The sequence below is a fragment of the Myotis brandtii genome, unplaced genomic scaffold (assembly GCF_000412655.1).
Source record: "Myotis brandtii unplaced genomic scaffold, ASM41265v1 scaffold123, whole genome shotgun sequence".
NCBI lineage: Eukaryota > Metazoa > Chordata > Mammalia > Chiroptera > Vespertilionidae > Myotis > Myotis brandtii.
The window spans coordinates 5,407,990-5,427,909 of NW_005354291.1; positions in this window are offsets into that span (position 1 = coordinate 5,407,990).

Below are 19,920 nucleotides of genomic sequence, written 5' to 3' on the forward strand. Positions count from 1 at the left end.
ATTGGATAAGCTTAATTTTAATATTGGTTATTAATAATCAGTTGATTCAAAATTTTAATGTCATTTGTGTGTGTGGGGGGGGGTGTAGTGAAATGGGAGAATCCCAAATATACCAAAAGCACCTATGAAAAACACCAAAGTTCCTGTGATCTACTTTTACTTTTATTATTGACACTATGTTTTTAGTAAGAAATGAAAGGAAACTTCCAAGTCGAGTTTAATTTTAAAGAGGATGCAGGGTATCTTTTAGAAGATTTTCTTAATCATCTGGATTAATCCTGACTTTCAACTCCAGATAAAAAATAGGATATCCCATAGGGAGGATTTGCAGCATAGGGAATTTTTTGCCAACCAGGAAAGGCTCCCAGGGTCTAAGTCATTAAAGTTAAATTTATTGGTGATTATGTCTATTTCCTGTATAAAATGAAACTTCAAAACAAACACTTGAAAAAGTCAAGATAAGTCAACTAAATGGCATGTTTTTTATATAAATGTAAAAAGGGGGCCATTTTCAAAAGGTCTCGTGGCTTGGCAGATTGAATAAAATGAATGTGAGAGCTTAATGTTAACCCCTAACAAATACTGACACAGTTGTACACACATACACACACACACACACACACACACACACACACACACACACATACACTGCTCACAGGAAATAATAGACAGACTGCCCAGAGATACACAGCTTTAATGGGCTCTTGTGACATTGTAAACCTAGTAACTAGTTTGAGTAGTTGAGGCCATCCCTAAACCTTCTGGATGGGATTCATTCCATGTAATTCTCTACAGCCCTTTCTAATCGGTTAAGATGTGTGAGACGCCGTGCATTATGGAATCATTTAGCCATCCGCATCTCACACAGGCCACTTCAAATGAAAAAGAAAATTCTCTTGAGAACAGCAACTGGCTCTACCTTACAGGAATATAGGACTTACCCTTTTCCCGGACACTATGACAAATCAAAACAGTGAACACCAACCCTGCCACATCAGCAATCCCACCTCTGGTAGACGGAGCAATTATACTCTGAATAAGTCTGAATGCTACAGACCCGGGTGCCTCAATCTGTATGTGGAGTTTTCAGTCTTGGTTAAAGTAAACACCAAGTGGTTTCTTCTTATAAAAACAGGTCTTGCCCTGACCGGTTTGGCTCAGCAGATAGAGCGTTGGCCTGCGGACTGAAGGGTCCCAGGTTCGATTCCAGTCAAGGGCATGTACCTTGGTTGCGGGCACATCCCCAGTAGGGGGTGTGCAGGAGGCAGCTGATCGATGTTTCTCTCTCATCGATGTTTCTCACTCTCTATCCCTCTCCCTTCCTCTCTGTAAAAAATCAATAAAATATATTAAAAAAAAACAAAAAACAAAAAAAGCAGGTCTTGATGAAGTTAGGCCATAGCAAAAATAACATACACCAGGTGGAAGGGACATTCACCCATTCAAATCTGTACTTGTTAACCACCAAAATATGTATTCTGGTGAATGTAGAAAATAATAAAACCATCGGTATGACAGGAAGGTAACATAATCATCTAGTTCGTTGAGCCTTTTCACTTTTCAGTTTGTTGCAGTGCTATATAAACACAACTCCAACCCAAGTCATTATCACAGCAAAACTCAAATCACAGGGTACAGCAATTATTATACAGTGACCATGATGCACACTTAATGCTTACTCCTCATTCAAGCTGAATACATCTGAATGAGCCATGGACACCGATGTGCACCTGAGATAAGGTATGAATTCATGTGTCTCTAAACCGGTGAGCCTGCACATATTTTTTTGCAGCACTGAGACCTCAGCCCAAACCTGACAGCTTGGAAGACACACCCATAGAGGTCCATGTCTTGTGAGAGAGCTGAGTGAACTTAACTATCTGAGTGCTTGTTTTCTTTGGATGTGATGATGGAAAAGGTGTGGGAGAAAGAGTAATTTTATTGGTAAATAGGATCGAGGGTTACCAAAAAATGTAGGAGCAGGGTGATAAAAACACCTTATTTTTTTAATTTAATTTCCATCATTATTTATAAAAATTAGACTTTGACAATGAATGTATTTAAGAGCATTGGTTTTTTCCCCTCAAGTATGTTTCTTGAGCCACCTCCATCTGAATCATTGTGTTTCCTTATTAAAAATGCTCTTGCTGCAGGGCCGGCATGACTCAGTGGTTGAGCGCGACCTATGAACCAGGAGGTCAGGGCACCTGCCCGGAATGTGAGCTCGATCTTCAATAAGGGGCGCGCAGGAAGCAGCCCATTGATGATTCTCTCTCATCATGGATGTTTCTATCTCTCTCCCTTCCTCTCTGAAATTAATAAAAAAAATTTTTTTAAATACGTTTGCCCACTACCTTTTCCATCCTCCATCCTCCATCCTGATGGACTCCAGTAATCCTTGTCTGTCAGGTGCTTTCCCCTAAACCCAGAACTGCTTTCAGAGGGGGGCCACCCTTCGCTGACACCTCCAGAGCTTAGCAGAGTCTAGCAGACATTCGTGTTGAATGAATTAATGCTGAGTTTTAGAACGTGGAATTTCATGTGATTTCACAACTGAAAGGGTAATATCGTGTTGACATGTCAGTCAGGAGGGTCTGAGCACAGAGTATTAACCCATGGCCGGAGCACCTGAGCCAATGCTCATGTTCTGTTTATAGATAAGGGAAAGGGAGCTAGTGTGCATCGGGCACTAACCATGTGCTAAGAATGGCGGTGGGTGCTGACAAACGTCTCATTAAAGCCCTACAACCACTAGAAGGAAGAAACTGCTACCCTATTGAGCCATAGTGAACCTCAAGGAGTTAGGTTGCATACGCAGTTTCTCAGACCATAGTAACTGAAGAAAGATCAACTACACCCAAGGGGATGACCTCTGCCAACTGTTGCAAGTTTGGATCAGAAGGATTTTATACATGCCTATAGTTTCTGCTTTAGCTTGGACCTGCCCTCGAAATTAAAAAAAATTTTAAAAAATCCCAAAACAGAGAAGTCGGTTTAATGCTTCATCTCTTGGGTTTACCAATTATTCAAAAGCACCACTGTGGGAGTAGGTGAGAGGAGAACCCCCTTCCGCCAGCACTCAGTAGTCCCACCCACCTGCAGCTGGGCCCAGGCCAAAGGGCTCCAGGGTCACTCCGGAGCTCCAAGCTTCAGGCAGATGCTCCTCAAGGCTGGGACAGAACCTAGATCCCACGCACAGGCTGTAGTTTCATGATCAAGGGTATGTTGCTCTGTAAAGGAACAAAGAGAGCATTAAAGCAGCCCCAGGCCATTTTCCAAGAGATTTGGAGAAAAAGAAAATAGCTTAGTGGTCATGAGTAGAGCGACCATATTTTCTAGAGATTTCTGTATGTGTGCAAATATACATGTATGTATGAACGTGTGCATGTTTAGGTCTAGAGACCCAATACAGAACAAAATAAAGTCCCCTCAGAATAGGTTTCCTTCTCTACTTTAAAACTCCCTGTTTGATGAGCATGTAGCTGAACAGCCCATATATACTTAACACATTGCTGGCTATTTCAGAGGTTCCAACACATCCATGGCTAAGATCCCACAGGGGCCTAAACAGAAGAGCCCCACAGCAATCCAGGAAACGGGTTTCAGCTCCTTAAAAGGAATCTTGCAGGTGTGGTCCCACTTAACAAAATGACATCACAAAAATAGAAGGAAAGAATAGGGGAAAGTTTCAATATCCCTTTTAAGTTACATTTCTCTTATTAAAATGAAATAAAATATTTTTGGAAGGCTGAGAGTAGTTATGAGGAGCCACTCTCCACTTTAGTTAATATTTAATTATGTCTAAACTTTTCTTTAAAAATTAAGGTATTTTTCTTTTTTTAGCCCTCCAGGAATGAGCATTTCTATGGTTCAACTTTCTTGCTGAACTCACTCCGCTTACCAATTTTTCCACGCACATTTTTTTTTATCACACATGCTTTTTTTGAACCTTTCCAACTACATTTACAAAAGTTTGGGTAAGCAGCAGGCAGTTGCAGGGCATGGAGAAATATACCAAATTCTGCAGTGTTTTAACAGGGATTTCACCTGCCAAAGAAAACTCTGACATGAGCTGATTGTTCATTGGTGAGCTGTTAGCTTGCAAGCGGGCAAGAGAGATGTTATCCTCCCTTTCACCTCAAAGGAGAAAGCCTTTTTGGATTAACCAGGAAGTGACTTAGAGGGAGGCCTTCCCCACCCCTAACAATTCAACACCCTTTTAAAACTTTATAGTCTCCGTCCAAAACCACCTTCAATGTCAGAAGAATTCTAAACCACATTTTTCTAATCCAGGATTGCTCACAAAAATCAGGCCAATGGAGATATTTTTGGTAAACTTTGCCTCCATCCTAAGAAGGCTACACCAAGCAACACCCAGAATTGGCCACCAAGGGGCGAAGCTCCCAAAGGCAGCATGGGATTGTTTCCAGGTCAAGCATACAGCACCGGCTTTCCCTTACCTTTCCCCTCCCTTCCACAGAGCAGGTGTATGTGTCCCTCATAAGTGGACTTGGCAATGTCCCTCCCCTTTGCATTGACCATAGAGTTGACCAACTCTTCCCAATTCCCTCTGCCTGAGATGCTGTTTCCTCACTTCAGTGTCACTGAGCTATCAGAAAGGCCTTCCCTGACCGTCCTACATAAACTAGCCCACCAACACCATCTCTCTTTCTCGCTAATGTCTCACCCTGCCTTCTTCTTCCATAACCCTGACTTGCTACATTTGTTTGTTGCCTGCTTTTCCCCAGTTTGAATGTCACTGGGGGCAAGGATTTGCATTTTTGTTCAATGCTGTATCCCCTAAATGCTGGGAATAATGCCTGGCAAATAGGACACCTTTATGAGATATTTGTCTTATGAGTTAATAAATGAATTAGGTAAGAGGACTTCACCTGGAGTGTCAGGAAGGGTTTAGACTATTTATTGAACTTTTATGGTATCTTGCCCCCAGACTTTGTGTGTGGCCCAGAGGCAGGGCATCACACTACAGAAGCTGGGGGACTTCCTTCAGGCTCTGGGAAAGTAGGGTTGGTAAGTGATGGGTGAAAGGATAAAACTCACTATGGCCTGGTCACCGTTTGAAGTCCTTGGTCTACCTAGGAAGCCCTCTAGAGAATGGTTCCACTTTACTTTCCAGCCTTCTGTCTCTTGGGGTAAACATATACATCCTCAGCCCGAGTGAGCTATTTTCTATTAGGTGTGTTCACCCCACCACTCAGCTCTATTACAATTATTGCCCCCCTCCCAAATGTTCTTTCCACCCTTCCCAACTTTCCCGTCATCCTTTGCCAATCACCACAGATGTAAATTTCATCTCACCCCCCCCTTCAAGGCCTCTTCTAGGAATCCTGCCGTCTGTGACACTCTTCACACACCCACCATCACAGTCACAACCACCACCCTGGCTGGAAGGAACCTTCCTCTCTACTGTCACTGTTTCAGATCTCCAGTTCTCTGATTGCAATAACACTCTTTACTGAGTACTTGAAGGTTTTGGTTGTTATTTGCTTATTTGTTTGTTTTTGTATGAGCTTCAGCTTTGCAATTAGACCAAACAGCAGTTTCCCTTGTTTTTATTAATCTGCCTCCACCAAGTTTACATGCCCTGAAGTGTCCTAGTTCTCAGTGACTCTCAACTGCAGGGCACACCTCCCAAGTGGGGAGGGGCAGGGATGGCGGTGGAGTCTATGGTCAGAAGAAGGTGTATAGTCTACTAGTAAAAGAGTACTCTTCCTCTTGCCATCCCACTCCATAATTTCTGACATCCAAAATAACCTCCCCATGCTTGTGATTCACCATATTAAACTAGAAACGGCTTGTGTATTATTCACCATTGCATCTCCTACCTTGTAGCATAGTGCCTTGAATGAAGGAATGCATCCATAGGAAACCTTCCTATTGCTTGCACCTATCACCTCCCTGAACCCCGCTTTGAAACACGCATCATCCTTAAGGCAGTCTATAAAGCACCTTCATCTTTAATCCTTATCCCCCTCCACAGCCACACACCCCCTCTGACCAGGCATTTATCTCAGGGCACAAAATGCTATTTGCCTGCTGATCAAAGGCTGTGGGAATGGGCGGCATGAGCAGAATGGCAGCTGCACTCAGATCCTGCCCACACCCTTCCTGTTTGCAGCAGCCCACCCCAGGGGCTATTATGTTTTCAGAAGGTTAAGCAGAGCCCCTCCTCCACCTCCTCCTTCCCTGGTCCTCCCAGACACTCTGCGGGTCTGAAGTGGCAGCCCCTCGCCCATGGAGCCTGCTTTCAGCGTTTCATTGTCCCCAGCGAGGCGCAGATAGCAGGCCAGACGCTCCTTTCCCCTTTCCTGGGACGCTGATAAGGCAATGAAAACAGTCCTCTATTTTCCTGCACAAAAGCTGACTTAGAAGAATGGGGTGGAGCATAAGTGATAACTGGCCAGAATTTGTTGCTTTGTGAAAAGAAATGTGGTGGGGAGGGGATGAGGAAGACTGAGAGCTTTGAGTTTTGGCTCTGGGTTGTAAAATCCGCCACCCCCCAATGACAATGTCCCCTTTCCAGCCTTAGAGCCTCATTTCACTTCTGTAATGGAAAACGCTGCCCTCCGGTCAGCGGGCCACAAACCTCTCCTCCTGAGGTTGGCTGGGCCACCTGGGAGCCGCTTATGTGACCCAGTTAACCACAGTGTCGCTTAGGGGTTGGAATTAATGGAGAGGGTGGAAGACAAGAATGCCTTCCTGCACATTTAACCCATTCCCATCACATTTCTTGCCCTTTTGAACCCCTGCTTGGTCAATTTCACCTCAAGAGAGTGTGCATTCATGTGGGAGCTTCATCAACTTCACATGATCTTGGTTATGTTCCAAGAGTCCCTGGGCAGGGGCTTTTTAGATAAACAAAACAGTCTGGAGTTTCCAAGATGTAGTGGATGTTTGGTGAACGCAGAGGTAAAGCAATGGGGTGAAGAAACAGAGGGTGACACCCATTACTATCTGTAACTGAAAAAATGAGATGAAGGAGAAAAATGGGATTTAAAAAACAACAACACACCTTTCTGAGTGGGAGCACCCTGCCCTGAGGCTGGTGCTGGCCTCTCTGCCACCACTTGTTTGGGAACCTGGTGCAATTAATGGAACCCACAGGCCTTATTTTCTTTTTCAGAAAAATAAGGTCATTTCCATGAGGCCAATTCAAGGAAATCAATTGGTCTAGGGCAGTGGTCGGCAAACTGCAGCTGGCGAGCCACATGCGGCTCTGTGGCCCCTTCAGTGTGGCTCTTCCACAAAATACCACGCGTGGGCACGCATGTATAGTGTGATTAAAACTTGGTGGCCCATGCGCAGAAGTCGGTATTTTGTGGAAGAGCCACACTCAAGGGGCCAAAGAGCCGCATGTGGCTCGCGAGCCGCAGTTTGCCGACCACTGGTCTAGGGCCAAGTCCCAATATTGGTACTGTTTTCAAAAGCAACCAAGATAATTCCAATGTACAGACAGGGTGCAGAATCAGTAAACAAGATCATCTCTAAGGTGTCTGCTAGTTCAAAAATGTTATGGCTCCATAGTTTAGGGCCTAAGTTTTTCTACTTTTTAAAAACATTTAGATATAATCGACATACATCATGTTAGCTTCAGGGGTACAACATAATGATTTGATATTTGAATATATTACAAAATGATAGTAAGTCACCACAGTAAGTCTAGTTAACATCCATCACCACCAAGTTTCTCTATTAATCCTTCTCATTTATGTACAAACTTGATTACCAGCTCCTTCCTAGGACTCCATGTCTTTCTGAAATTGGTGGCCAAAAAAATTCAGCAAAAAAAAATTCAGCAACTGGCTGCTGCTACTTCTTCTCCCACTCTCGGACATATGAGCGGGTGATTAAGCATTTGCTCAATCCCCCAGGGACCCAATTTCACAAAGTATGTAAGGTTGAAGGGCTCTGGGAGAATTCAAGCAGGACCATATCCATGAGGTGAACTAACCCAAGAAAAATATAGAACTCCAATGAAATAGCAGCAGTGAGGAGAAGAGGAAACAGTGGTAGAACAACTCTACTAGGCAATTTAGATGCGAATCCATTTTTCATCATGAACAAGGCTGCACTAAACAAGGCAGCCCCTTAGTCACCAACTGGGACGTGCCTCCTCTACTTTCCTTGAGAAAACATTTGATTATCTTTACAAACCTCACTATCTTAGTTTTTTGCTTCTTAAATTGCAACTAAATTATTCTAATGATTTTTCTGTTCCCTTTCTGCCTCCTTGCATCACACTCCCTGGACTGGGTTTTATGGTCCTGTCATCATCACTCCAGATTTACTCATCTCCCCCTACTCTTCCGCAGGTGAATAGTCGTGGGAGGAGTTCTTGGTGACAATTGTTTAAGGCATTACCAACAATTCTCAAGTGGTTTTAAAGTCAAGTATGCAGCTGCATAAATAGAAAAAGAACAGACACCATAAAATTAATTAAAATGCCAAATACACAAATGGAAAAATAATAAAAGACTTAAGTTTATGTTAACTTAAATCTTTAGAGTAAGATCACAGGAATTGGAAAAGATTCTATTCACCATATAGGCCAACTCCCAAAGGATGCTCTCTTCAGCATCCTCAGCAGACAGTCATCCGGAATCTGACTACCCATCCAGCGATGGAGTTAACTCTCTCACAAGGCATTCTATTCCCGCTTGGATCTATTTTAAGTAAAACTTAACTGAAGTCAAATATCAAATTAGAAGCACCGTGAGGAACTGTGCAGCCCATCAGTCTATATAACAACAAGAAGAAAACCATAAATTTGGAAGGAAAGCTATAGAATGAGTAACAATGGCCTGAGATATTTATTTATAATTTTCCCTTATAATCACTTTTTGCACATTCAATTGCCTTTGCATGTCCCCCCTGGAGAATGAATATTTCCATTCAGCAGTTCCTGCTGTTAGATTAAAAAAAAAATTGATTGAGCTATAGCTCAAAGAAAAGAAAAAAAAAGAATTGATGCAAACCTCTCCCTAAAGTGAGGGCTTTTGTTTGTTTTAAATATGAATTTACTCTTTGAAGCTCCAACCATTTGGTAAAAATCACCTCATCTTTGTGTTCTAGTTATTTAAATGTTATGGATAAGTAGGAAGTATTATTATTATATCTGCTTTCCCCAAATTCTGAACTTATAGGAAATTTTATCTAAATATGTGTAGCAATTATGCAAAAACCATTAGATTCATAACTGTCACTTTAATCTGACCTTTAAAAACAACATTTTAACCCAAGATGCTTTAGGTAAATAATGTAGATAAAGAAAGATAAGAACTTATTGAGGAATAAAATTTGTTCTCTGGGATTAATTCCAGATCTTAATGCATGGATTTTATACCTTCAACCTGAAAATATTGTTTTTGGGCTTGTTGTGCTCATCAAAATAAAGATACTCCATGCACATTGTTTTCAGTATACTATAAACCAAGGTAAGTTTATTTTCAAGTGCAATTGCTCAATAAAGTGCTCTAAAGTAATTATATTTTCCAAGATAAAAATAAAAAATAATAATAGCAAGCATTATTGAGCATTGACTCTGGGTCTGCTATATTGAGAGTTTTATATATATTATCTCATTTAAATGAATAGTCATGATTTGCTTTCTCTGAATCCACTTCCCAGGAACTAGAAAACTGCATTGGCTTCCACCTAGCTTTCCAGAGGCATTACATTTAAGCTACTCAGAGTATTTGCATATCTTTAATCTCTTTAAAATCTTACCTGGTAGATAGGGCAGATTACTGAAAACTAAGGAGATGTTGAGTGGAATTGCCTAAGACGACCAAATATGGAGAGCTGAAAATAGGAGCTAAGTCCTCTGTCGTTTATCCTTATTTATAAAACGAGAAAAATGTAAAGATTGTTTTTAAAGTTTCTTTCTAGTTTCAAAATCTCCAGCCTGGAAGTCATTGCCCAAGACTAAGACTAGCAGCTTTATTAACTTCCAGAACATGTAGAAATAGTGCTGTGTACATCAGCTTATTGTCAAATCTAGACTCATCTCTACCTTCACAGATCTGGAGATCGGTCCTAACCTTAGAAATTCACTTAAATTCAACCAAACTCTCGCTGTTGAGGGATAAATGAGCTAAAGCTTCTAAGAATCCTAAGTATCCTTTGGAAAGATGAAGGGAAGAGGTCATTCCAACTGAGAGAAATAGCGAAGTCATCAGTAAGTTCAGTAAAAGTGAACAGCATATGCAGGGGCTGGTTTTCGCCATGACGAATGAAAATAACTTCTTGCAAGGATGAATTCTACAGGTAAGCTCTGCAAGTCTGAGGACGTATGTCCGAGAAGTAATGAGGAAGCTTCCTTGTTTGGTCTACATCAGCGGTTCTCAACCTGTGGGTCGCGACCCCTTTGGCGGTCGAACAACCCTTTCACAGGGGTCGTCTGAGACCATCCTGCATATCAGATATTTACATTACGATTCATAACAGTAGCAACATTACAGTTATGAAGTAGCAACGAAAATAATTTTATGGTTGGGTCACAACATGAGGAACTGTATTTAAAGGGCCAGAAGGTTGAGAACCACTGGTCTACATTATTCTGTTTCTGTCCAGTGCTCAGCTCAGAGACAAGAGTCAATGTGTTTTTGTGGTTTTTAATGACTGAATGAATAAATTGGAAACTATTTTAAAAAATCAATAGTGTAATAAATGTATCTATTCACCTGCTCAACAAATATTTATTGAATATAACTCTGGAGACAGTCACTGGCTACATGGAGTTTGTAATTTAATGAGAGAGATATACATAAACAGTTAATCACACAATTACATTGTGACTCCAATAGTGTTTTTTTCCCTCCACTTTAGGATTTCTTTCCTCTGTCTTACTCCTGCTTTCCAGTCATCTGGTTGACCACTGCTCCTTGAGCTGAGGGCTCCTTCCTGCCGCACCATGGGCCACAGGCCATGACTTACCTGGCTACTGTTTAGTGAGGACCCCTGTGAAATTCTCCTTCCTCCAGGGCCCATAAAGAGGAAGGATGACTATGAGACAGGCCTCACCTCCATTTGCTGCCCCACCTTTTCCTTTCGCCACAACCTCACCACACATGTAGGGTATGTAGATGTCACTGAATAGTTTGGCAAAATTAAGGAGAAATCACAAAATAAGAAAGAAGAAAAACCAAACTGGAAGCTAAATATAACTTCATAGCTCAAGAGGAGATTTCCCCAAAAGTGAAACCCTCTCTAAGGGAGTAAACCTGCTCTGGGCCACCTCCTTCTGGGCTCAGCTGGAGCTTCCTTTTGCTCTGACAAAACCTTCTTCATGTCTCCATCTACCTTTTAGGAAACTCCAGCTTAGGTTGGCATAGATGCTTCTATTAATGACCACATTTAGAAAACAGCAATATTCACACATCAAATAGTGCATATAAGAAATATGTCATGTTTTTTTCATGGCGACTTAGGGAGAGGCAGTGGATATTATAGGGCAGCTCTATAGCCATCACCCCCCCCCCCCCCCCCCCACAGTGCATATAAGAAATATGTCATGTTTTTTCATGGTGACTTAGGGAGAGGCAGTGGATATTACAGGGGCAGCTCTAGCCATCACCACCACCACCCCCAAGCCACCCTTGGAGCTGCCCCTAGCTGAATCATTTGCACTGTGGGGATGGGTGAGGATGGGGGAACATCTTCCAAGACTAATCTCACAAAGGAATATTAAAAATATCAGGCTAGCTGAATCATTTGCACTGGGGGGATGGGTGAGGATGGGGGAACATCTTCTAAGACTAATCTCACAAAGGAATATTAAAAATATCATATTCTCCATGTTAGGTCATACTCTTAACATGCCTGCCCCCGCCTGCCCCCACCCCCAATAAAAAAGAGTTTCTGGTTGTTCTATCAGAACTCTCCCTTGTTCCTTTACAAAAGAAAGTTCTCAAAGAAAGAACAAATAAATGCTGCATGTGGCCAAGAGGGGCCACCAGGGAATGGCCAATATCAGAAGTTCAAGGACAGGGAAGTTCTACCTGAGAGCAAGAGTACAGATAGGAAGTTCAAGTAACTTCATGTCTCATGCCTTTCCTGAACACCTACTAAGTGCAGGCACTGTGCTAAGGTTATGGAGGAACAAGTAATGGTAAGAGAGCATGCAGGCTTGGTAATGCAGATGTTTACCAGGAATTATGGGAATGCAGACACAGGAGCAATAAGGTAGGGTTCTATCCCGGAGAAATCAGCTCCTAAACCAGGAAGGACAGAGGACGGGCACGGCATCTGTTGAAAAGGCTAAGAATTCCTGCTTTTGGCAAGAAGAGAACAACTGAGCAGGCAATTCCAGAGATCAATCCTGATCCCAGGGCGGGAGCTGTGCATGGGGTCATGGATATTCCCTGACGTGCTATATGCGGAGGCAGAAAGAGGCAAGGCAGCTGGCTCCCGAGTCCCACAGGGACGGGGTAACACCTCACAGAGACGCTAAACCCAGGGGTTAGTTATTCTTCGGTTTCCTTCTCGGCCTCTGTGGTGCCTCAGCCTCCAGGAGCTCCCAAAGTCTTGGTCAGCGAAGTGCCACAAGGCGCCAGGGCCGGGCTCCGCTGCTGTCGGAGGCCCCTGCCCTGACCACATTCTCCCAGGGGAACAGTGGCTGCTTTCTCCAGTTCACCTTTGTTTTCCTAGTCCGTTCCTCCCTGGGCTTGTTTGTGTAAGAAAACCTCTCTCCCTGCTTCCTGTGTCTCTGTCATTTCCTCCCATTGCCATTCTATACTGCGGCCCAAGAGAGCCATTGTTTTTCTTTCTAACCACACGCTGGTCCCTGGGAATAGCCAGTAGGTGCACGACAATGTGGAGGCAGGCAGGTCTGCCAGGGCTGTTTCAGTCAGAGCTGCTCTCAAGAGCACAGTAAACGGGTGGGAGTGGTGTTTACTTGTCAGCCAGGGAAGGAAGAAACCCAATATCAGGAGACAGCTTCTTGCCAATTAATCCTCAGACACTATCTGCGCGCAGGCCTGTTCCCAGGAGCGAGGACTGGAGATGTCTGATAGTGCCGATAGCCATCTCTGTGGAAGGAAGCTGCCACGGTCCCATCTGCTCTCTGGTTTTTTGACATGTTCCTACCGCTTTTCAATGAACTGAAAAATCAACTGAGCTTTATTGAAAAGGGAACCTAAACAGAGATCTGAAACCGGGCACAGGACCCGGGGATGCTGAGTGAAACCTATTTGGAAATGGATTTCCTTGCGCTTCTATTCAGGGCTCTGACCTGTTATCCCCTTTGGATCAGCCCACTATTCACCCAGCTTGCAGTGTAGTGTAAGGTAAACTACTTCATGTTTTCCTGGCAGAGCTTAAATCAGACAGGTTCTCACAGGAGCTCAGCTCCTACGCTGTTTTCTGAGCACAGGGAGAAGGAACTGAAAAAGTAGCTGATCTGGGGAAAGAGGAACGGGAGTCCTTTCATTTACCATTGAAATGCCGATGCCTCGCTTATGCTTCGATTTCCAAATATAAATGGGAGGAACACTGTGGTCCATATTCCACCCAAGGGCTATGTGACACCTCGGCTTAGTTTTGCAGCCCAGGAATTTTTTTATTTTTTAGTGCAATTCCAACAAAGTGAACTGAGCAAGATTTGACATAGTACGTCAGCTTGGTTTCCATAAGAGATGCATCGAAACACACATGTATTTTGTTGACTGTCACCTAGCAGGAGTTTGTGGTTCTATTTTGGTAGCATTTGTTCCATAAAACTTTCATGGTTTTTGCCAGCTCCTTTCATTCCACTTTTCCCACCAGTTATGACACTAAGGGTCACTCATCAAAGAGATTGTGTTTATTTCAAGTTTTAAAGGGCAACGCGGTTGCCAGGAACATGTAAACTTTCGGATTTCTGTTTGAGCAGTAGAAAGCTATAAAGCACAAATGTAATAAAACATATCAAATTCCCTTATTTCAAATAAAGTTGTGCTTTTCATTAAAGGATTTAAGTGTGCCCTGTGCCAACCCCCATGCTGGTCTTGGGACACAATTTAAATATCGACCAGTCTCCAGTTACAATTTAAGAGAGCAATAGATGACATTACTTAGGGCCAGGAACAAATCTAAGTTTGTAAAATCCTTTTCTGGGACTGACCCCTCCCCACCAAAAAATCAGGTTAGTAGAAGTCATTTTAGAGGAGACATTCCATTAAAAATAGAGGGGCACTCTTTTTTTATAAATGGAGAAAAATTTCTTTCTCAAAGAAGGGTATTATTATTCAAAGATTCTTTTATTTCTGGAATTAAATTATTGCCCTACACTGGGGCTTAAAATAAACTCTAAAACATACTGAAATATTTAAGTATGAAATGAAATGATTTTCCAGTTGTGCTTCAAAATGTAAAGAGAGGTGAGTTGGTGGAGATTTATATGAAACAAGACTAGTGAAGACTGAAAAATGTCTGGGGTGGTGGGTTAATGATGGTTCATTATAGTAACCTTTCTACTTTTCCATGTTCCAACTAATCTGTAATAATAATTTACAAAGTGAAAAGGACAGTAGGGGCGAAAATGTACTTTGCTGTAAAGAAAACTAACTGGTATTATTTCTTCACTTAATTTTTCTAATCAAATAACAGTCAGTAGGATGCCACCCTGATGCTGTGTTCTCGCAGCAGTAAGAAGTGTTGGACACATTGAAAATCCAGAAGTGGTGAGCAGGTACGTCAGTTTTCAGACGACCAATGAAAAAATGCAAATCACATAACCGCAATGCAAATGACTTGACACTATTAACACAGCTAACGGTCCAGTCTAAACAATTCCCAATTCAGACCCTTCACTCGCTCCTTCTCCGTCTCTGTCTAAGGTACTCCTGGGACGTCTGTGGAGACGATATTTGGAGGGTCAGTTATTTTCATCAGTCTCCACATTTTTACACAGAATAAGATTTATAGGGGAAATCTGAGAAAGAACAGTATTGGTGAATAAACCTGAGGTGAGTTTTTCCATCTCGGGCCCTAGAACAAGCAGCACACACAAGCGTAGCTGGGAGTGTTCCAGCATTTGCTTCAATGGGAGAAAGTTAGTCCTTGACGAGGTAAAGCCCCCTCAGCTGTGGAAGACGAAGGGCTATTTTGCTCTCAGAGTCCACCGTTCCTGGTTTGTGCAAATCTGTCTATTCTGGGACTACCTCTCAGCCTCTGCTCAGCGTTCCTTCTCTGTGCCAGTGCAGACAGAATCTTGTAAATCCAGATTTTTCATCATCGGTTTTCACAACATCTCCTTCCCAGGATATTTCATTTTCCTCAGCTTATCTATTTGCCCCAAATTACATTTCTATACACATAAGCCAAGAAATCAGTAAGTAATCGATCACAGAGATAATTTTCTCATGTTCAGAGTGTCTGGTGACGAGATCCTCAAACCTCCCCCGGCGGGGAACAGGCTGCAGAGGAGAGGGAGTGAGAATCCTGGCCCAGAGGCCGTGGGTCAGCTTCATGGTGCGGTCCCGAAGAGGAGCCGACAGCACAGCCCCGTGTTTTCGTAAGAACATTCATGGTATTTAGGGTTTGCCCTCCCGGGGGAGGCTGGGGAAGCAGCCTTCGGCACCACACGAGGACATGCCTCACTGTGGCCTGCGCTGCATTTGTTTCAGGCCATTGGAGAGACGGGCTGGCTCCTACACTGAGCTGAAATAGACAGGGTTCCCCGCCTCCGCGTGGGTTAAATAAAGATCCCAAGTGCAGCACCGGCCTGGGGGGCTGAGGGGCCTCGCCCCAGACGCTCTTTCTGCTGATCGGGGATCTTGATCCCAGTCTGCACGTCCAGATCAGGCCGGCCGGGGCCGCGGAGGGCGTGTCCACGGGGCTGGAATTTGCACCGTGCTGTGTGCACTCCATCTCGCTGGCCACTTGCAGGCTGGATTATGGGACTAACACTTCAGCACTCCCTAGTGGAGGCCTGGGAGGGGTCCTGGTGTCCATCACAGGCGAGGTGCCACGAGTCAAGTGGGAGGTCAAGCGGAACACGCCAGAGGGCCGCCCGCGGCCACGGAGGCAGAGCATCCTTCCTCGCTACACAGCGCAGGGGTCATTTTTCTTTGAATGGAGGCATGGCACTCCGTTTCTGAGTCTCCCTTCCCTTCTGCACGTGCTTTCCTTTGCAGGGGCGAGGCGGGAGGGGCCTCATCCTGTCTCTCACTGGCTTCCCATGTCACCCCGGAGGCGGGTCCCACCTGTGGACAAGCTGGTAGAAGTCTTCTCATCTTCCATTCGGCTGGATTTCTGTTATCAGCCTCCATGCCTGCTGCCTTCCAGGTTCCACTTTTAGGGACAGTAATAAGCCCCTGGCCTTCAGCCCGTTTCCAAGTTCACCAGGACAATGACTAAGATCAATTAGTGCTCTGCTCCCAAACTGATCTTCCCATCACATGTGCCCCAAACCTTAATTTAGAGCCACCCTTAGCTAAAAATTGTAAAACAGAAGGTACAGAGGCCCTTGGGTGCCCCTCAATTCCCCATGCCCTCACACTAACTCTTGGAACAGCAGGGTCCCCTCACTGTGAACCCCACCTTGCACCTGTCCTGCCATTCTTGTATAGTTTCTTCACCAGAACTTTCCACGTTCCAGAGTATCAAAGTGAACTTTCCTTGCATGGCATTTCTTTCTGTCCATCCCAGTGAATTCTCCTATGGAGAACAAGTGTTGTGAATAACCATAGCAAACATAAAGATGCGAATAGAGAAGCAGAGCTACGTAAGTGTGTGATACCTTTTGAAAGTATTTTAACAGTGTTTTAAACAAAAGGAATGTTTTCATGCCAGAATTTCAAGTACCCAGGTTGATGATTGGTCCAAGAAAAATCTATTTAGATGCCAAGGGTCCTCTTCTGTCATCTCTTTCCATCTAACCCAGCCAGTCTCCCCTCCCTAACACTTTTTAAATTTATTTACTTTTTAAAATTAAATTTATTGGGGTGACATCGGTTAATATGATCATATAGGTTTCAGTTGTGGGTTTCTATGTTACAAGATCTGTATTTTGCACTGTGTGCCCACCACCCAAGGTCAGTCTTCTCCCATCAGTCTTTGCTCTATAAGGCTGATCCTGATTTTTTTCCTAGCAACTCTCCCCAAAGCCATACATTGTCCACCACCACTTCAGCTGGACTCACACTTCCAGTCCCAGTTGGTTGTCCATGCCGCTGCCACTGCTCACTCACGGTGGCAGCATGATGCAACAGACACTGTTTTGAAGGAGAGGGTTTTTAGTGGTGGCCAAATACAGTTGTCTTCAATTCGGAGCTCATATTTGATCCTAAACCAAAATATGTATCCCATATTGCAAACAAAACTGTTAAAACAACCAAAATGGCCAGTGTGTGTGGGGGGAGTAATCTTCAGAAACTAGTCCAAAGGCACATGTACAAGCAAAGCCCTGTGGCCACTTCACAAAACCTTTAGAGTATCACCATCAACACAAAACATATGGCAGCTCAGAGAATGAAAAGGAGCCTTTCACTTCTTGGAGAGATGCCAGGCTTCTATTGGGAGCACTGGAAAGCTGGACCACAGGAGAGGCTCATGGGAAGATGCAGTGGCCTGTGAGAAACACATTGGTGGTCTGTCTCCTTCCTCATTGCCCCATGTATTAGTGGTGGAAATTGTCATTTCAGTTGGCACAAGTTGGTATTTAATGTTGCCCAAAGAAACTTGGAAACCACTTTATTCTCATCATGTGAGAGACTATTTGGGGCCAAGTAAGATCCTAATTAAGTAATTATTAATAAAAGTGTAATTTTTAAGTGAATAAAACTTGCAGCCACAAGATGGTAAGCCCCAGATGATCCATAAAGATGAGAGAATGCAGTGCTCTGTTACTGGGATCTTCTACTTAGAGTTGTGTATATCCTGCACATAGACTACCAGCTTCAAAAAAATTAGAAGACACCCTGGCTGGTTGCTCAATGGTTAGAGCATCAGCCCATGCACTGAATGGTGGTGGGTTCAATTTCTAGTCAAGGGCATGTACCCAGTTGCAGGTTTGATCCCTGGCCCCGGTTGAGGCACATGTGGGAGGCAAACAATTGATGGGTCTTTCTCACATCAATGTTTCTCTCTTTCTCTTGCTCTCTCTCTCCCTGTCTCTCCTTTCCTCCCTTCCACTCCCGCTAAAAAAAATCAATGGAAAAAATATCCTTGGGTAAGGATTAACAACAACAAAAAAGTTCGAAGACAGTATGCTAACCTAGTATTAAAACCATACTGAGAAAACCATCTTGATTCAGAAGTGTCTCAGAATGCAGTGCGCCTCAGAGTCATCATTAAACATGTCATTTTTAAGTTGCAGAGGAATAAACTCATTTCCCAAAGAGCTACCGTGGGATACAGTTATAAACAAATTCTTTATATTAACTGAGTTATTTGTGATTTATTTCTTTCTCATAAAAGTAAGCTCAGTATTTTTTTAAATCCTATTGGTTTATATGTGGGAATCTGGATGTAGGAGTGCAGATTCCCATGTCCAGATATAACCAGCCTTCTTTCCGTACATATTTTTACATGGTTGTGATGACACTATGTAGAAAAATTATATTCTTTTTTCATTCAATAGTTTCTTTATCATGAGCATTTTTTTTGTCATTGAAATCCCTTATTAACAAATTATAATTGCTATATAATATTACCTCAAGTAGATTAGTTGTAATATACCACTTCTCATTTCTGGACATTTATTTAAATTGCTTCTATCATTTAGCTATTATAAATATTGTTGTGACAATTTTAATGTGTAAATCTTCATCTGATCATTTCCTTAAAATAACTTTCCAGAAATGAATTTCTGATCAAAGTGTTTGGTTCTTGGATGTTAGCTAATTGTATCATGGTAATCATTTCACAATATAGACATATATCAAATCATTATGTTATACATCTTAAACTTATACAATGTGATATGTCAATTATATGCATCTCAATAAAACTAGAAAAAAACAGTGTTTGGCTCTTGATGTAGATATATCAATATATATAAATATCTTGATATATGTAATCTCCCCATACATTTACCAATTTATTCTCCATAAATAATACTTAGCAGTGTTTTTAAGTGTTCATTTTATCACCATTAACAGCACTAAAATTCATTCTAATTGGTTTTTATTATAAGTTCTAGCCATTCCCCTCCCACATCTCTCCTGGTAGGTTCTGTCCAACACTCATATGGTTGCCTGGCAAGTTCTTTTGATTGCTTTTTAAAATGTATATATGTTTTTATTTATTTCAGAGAGGGAGAGAGAGAGAGAGAGAAACATCAATGATGAGAGAGAATCATTGATCCCCCCACCAGGGATTGACCTGGGCATGTGCCCTGACTGGGAATCGAACCGTGACCTCCTGGTTCATGGGTCAGTGCTCAACCACTGAGCCACACTGTCTGGGCTAATTGCAAACATTTTAAATAACGTATTATAAATCTACAACCTCCTCTGAGGTTACAATGTCTTTTTGCAATAAACAGGGTTATCCTTATAATTCCATAGGGTTGGGGAAAGTGATCGTCACATAGAACACAAAGCTCTCAGCTACTCTCTGGTAAGTTTAAAACATGACAAGAAGAGACTGTTACACTTCAGTATTTTCTGCAGGAGGAATATATTTGGGTTGTCACGATGCTTAGAAAATTTATCTTAAAATCGACATTACTTTTTAAGATATTATATTCAAATATTATAAGAAAAAAGAGGACATGAAGCCCAAGAAGAAATTAAGTTACATATGTTATATGTTTTCTCTTTATATTTGAACTAGAGGCCCGGTGCACAAAAATTTGTGCACTCCGGGGGGAGGGGAGGGTCCCTCAGCCCGGCCTGTGCCCTCTCGCAGTCTGGGACCCCTCGGGAGATAACAACCTGCTGGCTTAGGCCTGCTCCCGGGTGGCAGAGGGAAGGT